The sequence below is a fragment of the Mercenaria mercenaria genome, chromosome 5 (assembly GCF_021730395.1).
Source record: "Mercenaria mercenaria strain notata chromosome 5, MADL_Memer_1, whole genome shotgun sequence".
NCBI classification, from domain to species: Eukaryota; Metazoa; Mollusca; class Bivalvia; order Venerida; family Veneridae; genus Mercenaria; species Mercenaria mercenaria.
The window spans coordinates 10,935,389-10,951,453 of NC_069365.1; the positions used below are offsets into that span (position 1 = coordinate 10,935,389).

Sequence of the window (16,065 nt, forward strand, 5' to 3'; positions counted from 1 at the left end):
TAGGGATAGGAAACCAGCACTTGAGATGCATTGTGTTTAAAAGCCGTCTTCTTAGAATACCACACTTGTCTTCCTTGTTGTACTATTTGTCATAGTTAAAGACAATTAGTCCATACGGACTTTTGAAATAGGAACCGGACACCAGCACTTGAGATGCATTGTGTTTAAACGCCGTTTCTTCCAGTTAAAGATCACGAATTTTTCGAAAGAAGAAATCCAAATTTAGTGGATTGTTCTCGATCATTTAAAGTCAACTGAGATGATTGTTTTCCCTTGAACGGAACAAGGAACTTCTAAATCACGTATTGGCTCTTGAGGCATCGCATGTTGTAAAATATTTTAATATCTTATTTCCTGATATAAAGATGCAGAAGAATTTTCGGAAGTAAACTAGTTAAATACTTATTAAAAGTCTAATGTGTAATTGTTGCTGACACCACTTGATTATTTATAATATCATTTACTTTTGTTTAAACTGTTACGCCCTGAAATATATTTTTATAACACCGATCATTTCTTTTTCAATCATTTGAAACTATCTTAGCGATATCTGTATCTTGATGGCCAATGGAATGCCTAATGGCCAAACATTTGGAATGTGAAATGTTTTCTACAGGCAACAAGTTATCTACATGTACAATGTATATATGAAGAGATTTTACATACTTTGTTATTTTACTCTGACATCATTCTGTGATAGCATATTGCATCAATAACAAATCACACGTTATCCTTATTTTAGACCATTAGTATACTTCTTACTATCGTGGCTGAAACCGACTTCTTACCAATCAACCAAGCTTTCAAGGACATCTGCCAAAGTACTGTCTTAAGAGGCGGTAGGGTATGGCATTTCAAAAGCGCTGCCTCCATAACCTCAGATCCCCTTTCTAAATTCCAGTTTGTTTTGTTCTGCTCATTGTTTTCTCGTTTAGGGCATACCCATTATTTTAAAAGGGGACCATACGCCGCTTTTCATGGAATTACACACTAGTGTAGCATTGAAGGTTCCATGTGCACCGCCGTATGAACATATCTGCGGATGTCTCTAAATTGTTTTTTTGTACTTTTAGCATGTGTAAATGTTGAGTTCTGCTCAACCCGGGGCTAGAGGGCGTGGACGGTAGCATGCATTTCCACTACCGTCCATGAACAGGCTCAATCAAACCGAGCCTGCAACATTTTCGTATTTGTTGTGTTGAGCGACCTGTGGAGTTTCCACTTTTTCTATTTTCTAATTTAGTACAGTTTTCCAGATTTATTGCATACAAAATATAAATAAAGACTTCCTTTTGTTTGTTAATCAATTATGAAGCAACAAAGAAAGAAAACATCATGATGACCCTGTATCGCTCACCTGAGTATATTGAACCACATGTTTCAAACTGATGCTAAAATATTAGAAAGTAGATCAGTAGGTCACATTTATGGTCAATGAGTGACAGTTTAAAGATTGGTGTGCAAAACTGTACACAAGCAAAAGTTTACGCATGGACACACGGACGACGTAGACCTACTGGTTTTATTTTTTCCAACAGTTGACCCACTTTCGAATCTGACCTAGATATCATCAAGATAAATATTCAGACCAACTTTCATACAGATCCCATGAAAAATATCGCCTCTAGAGAGGTCACAAGTTCTATTATTTGATCCACTGACCTAGTTTTTGAAGGCACGTGACCTCGTTTTGAACTTGAACTAGATATCATCAAAGTGAACATTCTGACCAATTTTAATAAAGATCAATTGAAGAGTATGGATTCTAGAGAGGTCACAAGGTTTTTCTATTTTTAGACCTATTGACCTAGTTTTTGATCGCACGCGACCCATTTCAAAAGAAATGACTTACGCATGACGTCAAAAGATGTTTTACGTACCATTACACCAAGCTCTTCAAGTAAAGCAAGAGTTTTGTACCTTTATATGGCTATTTTTAGAGTAAAAATGTACCGTATTTGTTCAAAATTTACTACGAGCGCACCTTAGAACAATTTTCTTTCATGTATCATTCTCCGTGTTTTTGTAATCCTCAACACATATTCAAAAACTAAAATTGTTCTCCCCTGCGCTCGTATCGTACTTTGCTGATAAAGGGCATGAAAACATCTAAAAATGTACAAAATCTGTGTTGATGACATGAAACTAGACCATGGATCATGACTTAACGCAAAACTAATACATTTTTTCTTCAAAAAATGCAAGATTAAGCCTTTTTCTTTCAAATAATCCATATCGTTGAGATGTATTTTTACTTTCATTTTCTTCGAAATTTGGGGCTAAAATTGTGCCTTATGATACATGTTCCTTTACACTGATGCATGAATTTTAATTAACTGAACCGAGAATAATAATTTACACAAACACTTAGAAAAACATTTTTCTAACTAGAAAAAATCTCACTGAAGTGAATCCTAGACTTAAACTTAATAAAATGTGCATGCCTTAAATTTGGCATAAATCAAGAACAAGAATATCATACAGTGTATTGTGTGTATTGTAAACCTTTCCAAGAATCGATCCATGTAAATTTTGTGATATCATCATGAACGTTTCACAATGACGTCATTCAGTGCTATTGTCTGTGTGATAAAAGTAGAGACAACCATATTCAAGGAAATTTGTTAAGATTACAGAATCTGTTTAGAAAAAAAAAGTTGTGCAACATCGAAACTGGACTGTGTAATAAAATTCAGTCTGGAAAGAAACTTATGTAGAGTCCGTCAATATGGGAGGAGCTTAATTCTGATATCAGGTCAATGACTTCTGTTTTATGACTGTGACCTTGACCTCTGAGTTAGGGATAAGGGTGTTGCATTACACCCTATGGGAAACATTTGTACCAAGTAATATTACAAAGTTATTGAAAGCAAAAACCCTTTGAATTCCATCTGTGACATTGAACATGAAATAGGTTCTGTTTAATTAAAATGACAAGTCGTCTGATTATGGTAATATTGTTATCCCTTAATGGACGGCAGAGCTCTCGACCAGGCACGAAACCGATCCTGTTCATGCCATGTTAGCATTTGACTGCCAAGTGTGGTCTTGACCATTTAAAGTTAGGCGTTTGAAAGATGTACATGACACATTGTCTTATTATTGAGTAATTTGTGCCAAGTAATATTGAAATCCCATGATGAATGAAATATGGACAAGACGGACGGACCTGAAAACGAAATGACGGTCGAAAAAAGCGCAATCATATAGTCCCTTAAGCTGGTTTTGATCAGTCTGCGAGTAATAACATCTTCAGTCTGCTAACTATATTACTGCTGAGGAAAAATTAAAATAAACACGTTCCAATTGTATTTGACAGTTTCCAAACTGTCAAAATGCTTGATTTATCGAGATCTTATCAGAAAGTCACAAAAAGAACAAGTAAATGTTTCATAACTTTAATGATCATGAATATAATACAAGACACCTCGAGCAGGGAACAGGAAACCACATATCTAAATATGTATAAGAAAACTGCTCTATCCGAAAACAGATAAAAGGCAGACTTTGATTAACTTCACTTCATTTTATATTAATATACAAATACAAAATATTGTCAGATTAAATCCAGTATTCATTATGTTACACTGTCCTAAGCTAATATACACTTTACCAAATACGATAATTTACGAAAGAAACCTTGTACCTGATCATTAAACGAACAAGTAAATACACTTGACCAAATTGTGAGTTTGTATTATTATCCGAATTCAGACAAGTCCATACAATATTGACTATCTAAAGTTGGACAGAATAAAAATTGTGTTTCGTTTTTGCTATCCAAATTCAGATAAGCAATTATGCCGTTCAAAAAACCTAGCATTGGCTTTGCTATTTGAATTGAAATAGCTATAAGTTTTGCATCTCATCAGGAATATATGAAATAGATCTTGTGTATGTATTTTCGTTTTTATCCGAATTCGCCTAAGCCATAGCGTAAAACGATCTGCAGCCGAACAGTAGAGAAACTGTGCGTTGCGTTTGCTATCAAAATTCAGATAAACACCATTTGAGAGCAGGCAGTAGAAAAAACAGCATTGACTCTACTACCTGAATTATATAACTATAAACAGAGGAAATAAATAATGTGTGTCAATGTTGCTATCCGAATTCCGATAAGCCGTTACAAGCGACCTATGTTGATATTGTATGAATCTATCTTAAATCAGATAAATAAAATGAGTGATAACATTGCACTCAAAATTCTAGACATTCTGAAATCTGATGAAAAGATGAGTATTGCTGTTGCTATCAGAATTCAAACACTGTGTTAAGCACTGTGTTATGTAATTATACATGCATATGTCATTGAATAAAGAATAAAAATGTACAGGAAAGCCAAGATAACGGATAAAATTCTGATAAGTATCAGGAAACTGAATATCCAAGGTAACTGATACTGTGTGAAATAGAATACAAGTCCTTTTGCATTTAACTTTCTGAAAACAGACAAAATACATGTTGTTTGCATGTATTGCCATTAGTCATCATAGAAGTAATAAAAAAAATTGTGAAAGATTACAAGATTTTCAATATTTTCCATCATGGTTATTTTTGTCACTGTTTGCACATCTTACACAACTTGATATGGTTAGAATGTAATTATTGAATGTTTCTGTCCTGACATTTTCGAGAAACGTTATCATTTCACATTACGAAAACAAATGTCCATATATCTGTAATATTCAAAGTAATAAGAAAATACATCTACTTAAAAACACTATTCCAGTTAGGTAACGTGGTCGCTTTTAAAGATCCAACCTGAAAGTAATAAAAACATAATATTAAATATGATTTTTTAAAAGAAAAGTAGTTACTTTAACACACTTTCATCATGTGCGGTTGGTAAGAATAATACGGCTATTTTGATGTATAGGCCCTGATGAATTCATGGGTATTACCTTCCAAAATACATACTTTAGCCCTTATATATATTCATAAAGACAATTTATGCGCTTGAGAATTCCTGGTTTCTTAATATATGACTGCATAATTTTCTATCACCTATCACACTTTCATTCTATAAATGCAAACATTTATTGTATAAATTGTGAAAGAAATTTTCGGAGCAGTTTATTATTCAAAACCAGCTTTAAAATATTATTACAGAAGTATGAACGTTTTGAATAAAATGACTAAACACCATTTTTTAATCATTTATTATACACCTGAATAAAATTTGTGAATGTCAAGTTATTATTGGACAAAAGTGAATCAACAGAATCTGTAATATAAAGGAGGAAGACATTTTACTTACTTTTATTTATAATCCACAATGATCTGTGTATATCCCTGTTTATAACAGCAAATGTTGACACATGAATGTAGTTTTCTGCAACAATGATTATAATACAATTAGAACAGAATACTCACATCAATATATTATTAAAAATACATGTATAATCGGATGTTTGTCTTAGATTTTTAAAATGAAACTTGCAGATTGACGGAAACACTATGTTATACATATATTTCTTGTTTTCATTGTTTACATTTAAAAGATTTTTCTATAATCTCAAATTATTTGTACATCCATAATACATTATATTGTGTTAACATTTCAGATAAGGCATAATAGATAACGCAACCAAATTTGAAAATATCAACAACCGCTCTAACTTATAGTCTATGTAAACATAATATTACCAAGTTAATGCATACATTGATTTAACAGTACTTTGAATTAGATTAAAAACCATACACTGCAACTTTTACTATAGATGAAACACAATATATATTTGATTTTATCACTTTATGTTAACTTCTAATAACAGTGATAAAATCGGTTTGTAAGTGTTGTATATAGCTAATAAGGCAATATTGTTTTCTCTGGTATAACCTTTACATACACTGTTAATATATCTAGTTAACTAGTAAATTTAGGCACTAGAATTTTTTAGTAGATCCGAAAATAAATGAAGCTATGGTACAAAATATTTTAATTCATTTTTTTTCTCCATATTTTCTTTATTTCTTTATTTGAAATTGTTATACAAGTACAATTCTTATTTGCATCAAACGATCACTAGTTGTAATTTCTTACCTTTGTATTGCATAGTACACAAGGCCTCAATTACCAATGAATCTGAATCCAGTATGTGGGAACTAGCATGCGAACTCTTAAATTTAACAGTACACCTTTCACAAATCACAGAGTAACAAATACAGCGTCCTAGCAATGAATTTTTACTAAATGAAAGCTAATAATTATTAGTCCCTCTTTTTGAACAACAGATCAGTACAAATAAATAATGAACATTTAAATAACTAAGTGATACATACTTCATTTTAAAATATTTTACGGAAAACAAACTTTTCTTCTAAATTTACTAGAAAAAGTATCTAATTACATATACATGTAGGGATACAAACCTTCCGAAAAATATCCATGCTCAGAAACGACCAAAACAAATAACGATTTCCTGTAATTCTGCATAAAAAATGTCCGCTAAAACCGATGTATTTTATCCGAAATAGCTTTCCAGTGCGTTTATTGCAGTTAGCACTTTCTTATCAATTCAATTTATATTGGCGCCCTAATTTACAAAATAAATTTCAGTTGATTTTCTTATTTTGTTTACATTTTGGGAACATAAGCTAGTGTCCGTTGGTTTGAAGTAATGATAAGAATCTTGCCCTGGTTATTATCTGTGGAAGCACAAGGTTTATCACGAAAAATAATCGTTTCAGGATAATGTTTCCGACTTGAGTCTAAATATTATGTGCTACGATTTCCCATGGTATAATGTTCATATCCGTGTGTAAATAAACATTTCGATGGATCGTCCTAAATCAACACTGACAGTGTACAATGTATATAATCTATCATCATTTCGAATTGTATCCTTAATAAAAATGATTTCTTATTACTTTTTAGGAACCTATTTCGTTTCATTATTTCTTGTATTATACCTGGCTAATCCTAATTGGATGTTTGTTCCTTATAATATTTCTTTTACTGAAACAATTCAAATCAAGATAATAACTACCGGAACATATGATATCCAACTTTGGTATTTAAAGTGGAACTGCAACAAGTGTGCTATAAATCATATATCATTGTATTGTCAATGAAAATAAAGCAGAGCAAAATAAATTCTTTAAGCCATTAACTAGACACTAGACTGAAAATAAACAAAGATATTAAAACTTTAATTTTATAAACAATATTATGTAGTTGCACAGGAGTCAAAAGCCAGTCAGTTCTGGAGATATTCCCTAGGGAAATGATTGTAAGGTTTATCAGTCTTGTCTGAAATGCTCTGAAAAGAAATAATCGGCATTTGATTACCCACAGTTAATGTGGAACATGTTTGAAGCCAAACTGCCTCAAAGTGTTATGCAGCGAACAGTTTCATATATTTCCCAACCCATCAGGTATTGACAGTTCCGACCGAAGAGAGAAAAAGCTTTCCTTTCATGAGAAAAATTAATCATTCTGTTATTTTTCGAACTGACATGAAAAACATGTACATAAAAATCAGGTTTCGTAAGTAGAAATGGCCGATTTTGTATTGTTACCTGTATTGTTACTTGAATACAAAAGAGCCAGATGTTTGTTATAAGATTTTGTATTCAATTGATTATCTATGATGCTTTTTGAAAAGGGGATTCCCACGAATTAGTAAATGTTGTGAAAAATGAATGAATGCTTGGACATTGTTCCCAAGAGACAGGCCTGTCCAAATTTCCTGAGATATCTAAAATCAACCATCAAAGCTCAAATTATTTTTTTTTTTTCTAAAAAAAATCACTTATTTGAGCAAGGGGCAGTAAGTTTGAATATTCCAAAAATAACACTGATACCTGTGCGAAAACAAAATCATAAAAAAAATCCAATATTGAGACATGTCTGTTTAACTCTACCACCATTAACAGTGTTTTATTGTACAATTTATTTGACCTGTCAAATCATGGACCCGTTTTTCCTTATTTTCTGTTCGAGCCTATATAAGATTAACATGAAAGTCGGGAACATGTTTTGACAGGTCAGTTAAATAGTACAATAGTACCGTAAAAGCATCATTTTTATTATTTAGAGGATGGGGACATTTTATTTTTTCAAAATGATGCGAAAATGCCCATATATCATTATACGTTAAATCACGCCAGAAAATGATTAAAACATTTACATTTTTGTCTCATAGCGACAAATTTTAATTTTTGGCTCATTTTATGCATGAGGGGTGGGCAAGTTTAGACTCTCACATAGAGACATCTTATCGTGCTATTGAAAACACTTGCATCTGGTTTAATTTGCGAACGATATATAGAAGTTAAAACCGGTAAAACTTGCTTTTGTTCATAAATAGCAAAATCATAAGTGAAATATTTTGCGCGTTTGTACATAGTTTTCAACCGCTTGTTTGATATTTTAAAATTTCTGGGGACTACAAACGCTAATTGACGTCACAGCAGCAAAATTGTTGTTTTTTTTTAAAAAAAATCTTCAACTTAGTAACGTAAAAGATTCATTTTTATATTTTAAACCATCGTAGCGCATATTTGGCATTTCGTCATTCAGGGGACGTTTAGAGTGTGTGGACCTCATAAAATATGCAAATAGGGAGATGGGACATTTCATTTTCGCAAAATGATGCGAACTGTTCTTATATCATTCCTAATGACGAAATATAATAAATTACGCTAGAAACCTATAAAAACAGATTTACTTTACATTCTTTATCTCATAGAGACAAATTGTAAATTTTGGCTCATTTTGCGCGTGAGGGTAGGCAAGTTTAGACGCTCTAATACAGACATTTTTTCATGCTATTGAAAACATTTTTATCTCAGACTGGTTTAACTTGCAAAAAGATATACAAAAGTTCAGAAACTAGAAAAACTCTCAATTTTATTAATTGCAAAATCAAGTGGCAGGGTCCAATTTGGTATTTGACCCGGGTACATATTTAGAATGAAACAGGTAAATATACTTTAAAGGCATTTATATTCAACTTGTTGTTAATGGTGTTTATAGAACTAAGGATTCCTTCATACAAGTAATTCTTGTGTAAAATAAATATAATTATGCTTGAAGCCATTTTCCAAACGGCTGGGTCTAAAATCGGACATGAGGTTACGGAACTTAAACGGAATGGAAACTGTCATTCATCCATCCATCCAGATTTAGCTCAAATTTGTGAAAAAAAAAAACGGTTTTGAGGCACTTTTTTCCCCAACATTATTTACGTCTGGTCACTAATATTCATGCGTTAAAAATGTCGTATAAGTACCTTTTTCGTGTCTGTTTTGCATGATCGTATGTACATGTATAAAATAACCTGCAACAATTCTCTAGGCGCTTGAGAAATTAATCTTCTGCATTTTCTGCACAAGACAATAAGACTGCATATTTGAAATTTGCAGAAAATACAAGCCGCCATTATAATCCGGTTTGAAATTAATGAAACAATCGGTGAATACAGAACCGCAGAAATAGATCCCATCAACGTGAGAATACAGACACCACAAAAGTAAATTTAATACCACCACATTTTTTGAAAAAAAAAATATATACTGTATATTAAGCTCGCAGAAGAAAGAACTTATACGATATACATCTGTTTTAGGTCAGTCATTTGTGAATAATACGGTACCGGTACGGCAAGGTGCCATGAACCGGTGTTTTACTCGTTTTCATCATCATCATCATCATAGAAACAACGGATTTATCACGCTTAAAATGTCACACGATGAAGTCCTAAGAATATACAATATGTTCTCTCAACACTTCCCTGGCATTTGTCAAAAAAGAATTTATTATCACTTTTTCTCCGCACTGATATCAGCGCATATTTGTGGAATTTTCAAATATACTCTCCCTGGCCCAAATATGTTCTACGAACAACAAAAATCCATTTGAATATATTTGCCTTTAAAATTCATTAACCAACATACGAAACTGGCCCCTGCCACTTAAGTGTGGGGTCATTTTTTGCACTCAAATTTTATGTCATGAAACTGATATAATTTATCATTTTTATTTAATGGCTTTATTACACTCCCGCGACGTCAAACATGTGATAAATATATTTACAAGCATGCAGAAAAAGTTGCTTCATGATTATTGAGTCATGTACAATATATCCTTCCAGATAATCTTCTTATAGGTTTTATTATACTTCAAAACAACAGTCTTTATGAGCAGTGTGGCGGCTTTAAAAAGTCTCCCCGAGCGTAAACTTAATGTTGTTGTTATATATTTATTTTGTCTTGAGATCGTGGAATCCGTGCAAAAATTCTATATAACAAGAATTCCACTTTGTTTCTGTATCGTACAGGTACCCTTACGCCAGCATTTTGTTGCATGGGGTTATTGTACATTTCATTACCTCATGAACAGACTCGTTAAGACTGAGTCTGCTATTTTATTTTACGATGTTTCTCATTACAGATCTGTCGTTCTGAGCATGTCAAAACATTATAATCGGAGCGCATGGCAGAAATACACAAAAGACTGTAATATCACAGTACACCAGATTTTTTTCTAGTCACAGTCATTATTTTTTGCTGCGTCCTTTTGAATAAAGCATCCTATATAATAATAATAATAATGGGGGCCTCCATGGCCGAGTGGTTAAGGTCGCTGACTTCAAATCACTTGCCCCTCATCGATGTGGGTTCGAGCCTCACTCGGGGCGTTGAATTCTTCATGTGAGGAAGCCATCCAGCTGGCTTACGGAAGGTCGGTGGTTCTACCAAGGTGCCCGCTCGTGATGAAATAATGCACGGAGGGGCACCTGGGGTCTTCCTCCACCATCAAAGCTGGAAAGTCGCCATATGACCTATAATTGGGTCGGTGTGACGTTAAACCAAAAACAAAAATCATAATAATAATAACTTTATTTAAAGAGGATAATATATTTGGCTATAACCTGTCTAGCATATGGTCCTCTAACATAATAATGTAAAAATTCACCCTAATATATACAGTGAAGTGAAAGACATGAATGAAAAATTAAATATATACAGTGAAGTGAAAGACATGAATGAAAAATTAAAGTATTATGAAAAAGTTAATTCTTAGTCGCATAAATTGTAATTTTCTTCTAGTTTAAGGTGAAATGGGATATATATGTATATAGGGAAAAACATTTCCTACGGGCAGAATTTCTTTAAACCTTGTGTACTGACTGGGAAACAAGATTAGAACAAAAATATGTTTCAAAAATTATAGGTACCCCGGCTTGATCTTGAATTATCTGCCCTTGAAAGTAGATTTTTCAGTATTTTCTGACTTCCAGGGGCAGATAATTCATGACCAAGGCTGAGTTCCTATGGTTTGTTTTATTCCATATTTCTGTTTTTGGTTTGATTCCCTGTCAGGAAAATATGTTTAAAGAAGAAATGTCTTCTGTAAGAAAAATTTTGCCCCATGTCAATGTAGAGACTGTTGCAAATATCCTGAACTATGAACATGACAAAATGATACCACAAAGTCCTAGTCTTTCCCATAGATCGAATTTCTTTAAACTTTGTATAATGACTTCAAATGAAGTCTGAAACAGAAATAAAATCCTCTTTCCTTGATCATGAATTATCTGCCCTTGAAAATGGGATCTTTCAGTATTTTCTGATTTTCAAGGGCAGATCATTCAAGATCAAGCCTGGGTACCTATGATTGTTAATATATACTTCCGTATTAAACTTGATTCTCAGTCAGTACACAAAGTTTAAAGAAATTCTGGACGTTGTAAAACTTTTGCCTATATACATATACGCAACTGTCCCATTACTCCTTAATTGATTTTAAATACATGACTAATGCTTTTATCCTATAGAGTTAAAAGTAATTTGAAAAGTAATCTTTATAACTATGAACGGAAATTCTCTTAAAGGAATGCATACAAATGGTCCAGTGCTAACATTGTTTGGCTACGAAACCAGTGATCATTAATTCGATCCTCCGCTCTTCAAATTGAAAATTACTAAGATTAAGATAAGAGTCCAGTTCACACACTAAAGAAACAGGCCAGCTTCTGGAATCTGGGCGTCTTCTGTATACTGCACTACCCTCTCACTATATTCATAGTCTTCTGGAGGAGTCGTGCGTATGGATTTCCACGTCATGACGACTATGAATAAGACTGAATAGAAGTCAGAATTCATCGACGAATGAAGAAGTGTCCAACACTTCACACGTGAACAATTTATATATATGATTATGTAATGGATATTATGCCGCTTAAATTTGTCCGCCCCCGTAGCTTAGCTCCTGGTGGGCATATGTTCTCCATGACGATTTGATATACTAGTAAGACATTGTGTCTGAAATCATTCGTCTTCCCCCTCTGATTCATGTGGGGAAGTTGGCAGTTACTTGCGTTAAACAGGTTTGTACTGGTACAGAATCCAGGAACACGGGTTAGGTTAACTGCCCGCCGATAATAATTGAAATACTGTTGGTAAACGGCGTTAAACCAAAAACAAACAAATGTAATTGAAATTTGAAGAAAAAAGTCCTGCAATTTACATAGTGCATTACTTGCGGTGAACAGATTTGTACTGGTACAGAATCCAGGAACACTGGTTAGATTAAATAACCGCCGTTGCATAACTGCAATAGTGTTAAAACCCAAAAGAAAACAAACAAATCTAATTAAAATTTGAAAAAAGCAATGTCCTGCAATTTACATAGTGCCTAGATGTGTTCTTCCGTTGTTTTTACACAGAATACTTTCGAATGTTTATTTTAGTACTTTAAATACCAATTCTAAATTAAGTTCTGTCAAAATAAAAAAGCTCACCTTTGACACAATACCTTACATAAATATAGAAAATGGGTTATTTGTTTACCTGTCTGGCAATATACTGTTGTTGTGATTAATTCGTTCAATGACAGTTTTTTGCTGGGCTGAACGTGAATATGCCCGAAAATCTTCGAATTTAGTGCAAGAAGGCCCACAGAACAGACACTTTCTATATATTATCGGATAATGCTACTGGTAAGCAGTATGTCCAAACCATACTAAATGATATTATATACATTTCTGTGAACTGGTTAATACACGGTGGTAGATGCGGTGGATGCTGAAAACTTAGGAAAACTTGGTTTCAATATGAATTTTATTCGTGCGCCCAAACTACCTATCATCGCAATGGATGGCAGTGCCTGGGGCGCATATTTAAAGTAGTCCCAACTAGAGTACTGTAAAATATATATTATATCATTCACTTTGAATTTATTAAATGTATTTTTCATTTATATTAGCAATAACCACAGGAAATATAAATCTTGCAAACTTTTAAGTTAGGATTTTCCAAAAATGTGTCCACAAAATAATGGAAAAGCCCGCATTCGCTTTTTAAACCCAGTTTATTGTATTGCATAGAGAGTATTTTAAATGCTGTATAATTTTTAAGACAAAAAAAATGCTTGCCGATTGGAAATTGTACAATTTTTACCATGTCATTCAGTCCAAAACCATTATTTTCATTTTGTGACCAAAACAAACAAAAAATTAGTGGTTGCTGCTATTTATATCTCAGTATTTCACCCGAAAGCATAGAAATAGAATATTCGAGTACAAAATTCAAAAACATTGCGACAAACTAAGGTTCATATAAGTACATGTGTTTAAAACAGGGGCACCTTAATTACAGACGTTTTTTTATACGGCCGGGGCGTATTATGTGAACATCTGTGGCGGCGGGCGGTCGGTGTCCAAAGCATGTCTAAACTAAACAATATTTTCTCGGGAAGTTGTTGCTCTAGGAAGGTGTCGTTAAGGGAGTACGACTGCGTCGACGCATGCAAAAAAGAATGTATAATGTTATTTTAGATATTTTGCGATTACTTCCATATTGATAAGGCATCCATACATAAAACTTTGTTTTCATATTAAGTTCCTTTTTTATTATCGGTGCTGTGTTATAATATTGGACTGCTTTCTGTGGGTTACAGTAATGTATATGTAAGAAATCCAGCTATTGTTTAGTGAATTGAATGTGTATATTAATCGTTTTCCTCGTGCAGTCCAATATTAAATAAATATTGGACTCCACATGGAAAATACAGTTGTGAGTCCCATTGAAAGCAATCCAATATTAAATATAAGTACTGCTAGTAAAAAGGATGACGTCATTACAGTGTTTTAATTCTATATATGGGACTTAAAATTAATCGAGTAAGCATTTCTCATTCTAAAGGTATGAAAAACCGGAGTTGCCCCGTTCGTTCGTCTGTTCGTTAGCAAATCTGGATCCTGCAAATACTAAAGCAATATTCAAGCTAGGTTCATCAAACTTGGTACATTTTGTATGTGAAATAGAAGCCAATATGTAGATTATGCATGTGCAGACTTATGCTTGAAGATCACTATTGAAGGTCAAGTAAAAATTGTTTCCGCTCCATAACTTTTATATGAATTGATTATCTTAGTGCTACACACACTGACGAGACAATGTGCCAACACATGTTCTATGCTTGGTGGTTAAAGGTCAAGGCTTCTGTTAAAGGTCAAGTGAAAATTTGTTTCTGCTCTATAACTTTTAATAACTAAAGATTTGTTTTATTACTACACAGAAATGATCCCCATGATAAGACTATGTGTTGCGTACATGACATATGGTTGTCGGTCAAGGTCGCTTATGAAGGTCAAATAAAATTGTTTCCTCTCCAGAACGTTTATGTGCATAGATGGATTATCTTAGTATTGCACACAAATGTTCCCCATGATGAGACGATGTGTCGCCTACATGTATGATCTATGCTTGTAGGTCGAGGTCGCTATTGAAATTTAAGAGAAAAAGTTTTATTTCTAATTTCTTAAATGCCTTGAAACATTTTTTTGTCTTTACACTGTTGCCAACAAAAATTAGGGACACACACTTACAATGTTTTCTATCGGTAGAGGACTTCTGTATTGCCACTGCTATACTTGGCCACTTGTGTAAATTGCTTACAACGTGATATATGACTATGCGATATTCAACTAAAACGTAAGATTTCCCTAAATAATTCGGAAAGATGAATTTTGAAATGTTCATTATATCTACGCATTCAGTAGGTTGTGCGAAGTTCTGATATTTTTAAAATGTTGCAAACGTTTTGTTGTTTATTTCTTTGTGTGTGTGTGTGTGTGTGTGTTAGAAAAAGTTGCGATCTATCATTGTTTTGACAGCTGACGCTTACAACAAAAGAAAAACTGTATTTACACAATGCGTATATTCTTAAAGTGTGAACGACCGATATGCATATAGAAGATAGAACTGAGCAAAACTACTAAAGGGATATTTATTCAGTTTATACTAATCGTGAACATCATAATTTACATTTTAACTTGGCTACGCCACTCATTCATCCGATACATATTGCATTATAGGGTTTCCAAAACATGGATATATTTCGAGATAAATAGATTTAATTTCACGAAATATATTCTAAATCTAAATATGCATTTTGCTAGCTTCATTTTTATAAATATTCCAATATTTAACATAATTATCCTTCTAAATTAAATGATGTCATAGAATATTCAGCGATATGTTCGCGCTACTAATATTCCATCCTGACCGATATCTTACACACTCTGTATGAATAAAAGTATTGTTTATTTCGCTTTTGTTCCAGCAGGGACATCCTATAATCTTCAATCACATATGTTTTGCTTCGTTTGTAGTAACTATTCAAACACTTCATATACTATAGTATAATTAGACCATTAAAACCAACTGACATCTTTATATTAAAAACGGTATGTCGAAATTCTATCCTATGCCTAGACTGTTGTTTCGCATATGCCTTTCATTCATATGCATGTTTATTTGTACATGATACTGTTTAAATGTTAAATGATAACTGTTGAAAAACGGCGTTAAACCCAAAACAAAAACAAAAAACTGTTTACAGAAGGCATATGAGCTCAGAATGTGTACTGTAACGTAACACAACACGTGTCTGAACGTTTTTGATGTTTATTTACACAGTAGAATATTTCGTACATAACTTTCATAATTGATTTTGTAACTTCTTAAGTCTGATCTTAACAAATGTCATATCTAAAACCTAACTTGATGCTAATATCTATAAGATCCATTTTCTAGGTCTTAGCTTTGGACTCC

At 33.1% G+C, this 16,065-nt stretch overlaps 1 long non-coding RNA gene across 1 annotated transcript; it reads right to left on the bottom strand.

Moving 5' to 3' along the window:
- Positions 1-3,388: 3,388 nt before the first annotated feature.
- On the bottom strand, positions 3,389-7,334 carry LOC123556448 (uncharacterized). The gene is made up of 4 exons (XR_006687453.2): positions 6,373-7,334; positions 6,044-6,119; positions 5,258-5,332; positions 3,389-4,761 (listed from the first exon to the last, which is right to left on the bottom strand). It is a non-coding gene; the product is annotated as an uncharacterized LOC123556448 (long non-coding RNA).
- Positions 7,335-16,065: the final 8,731 nt, after the last annotated feature.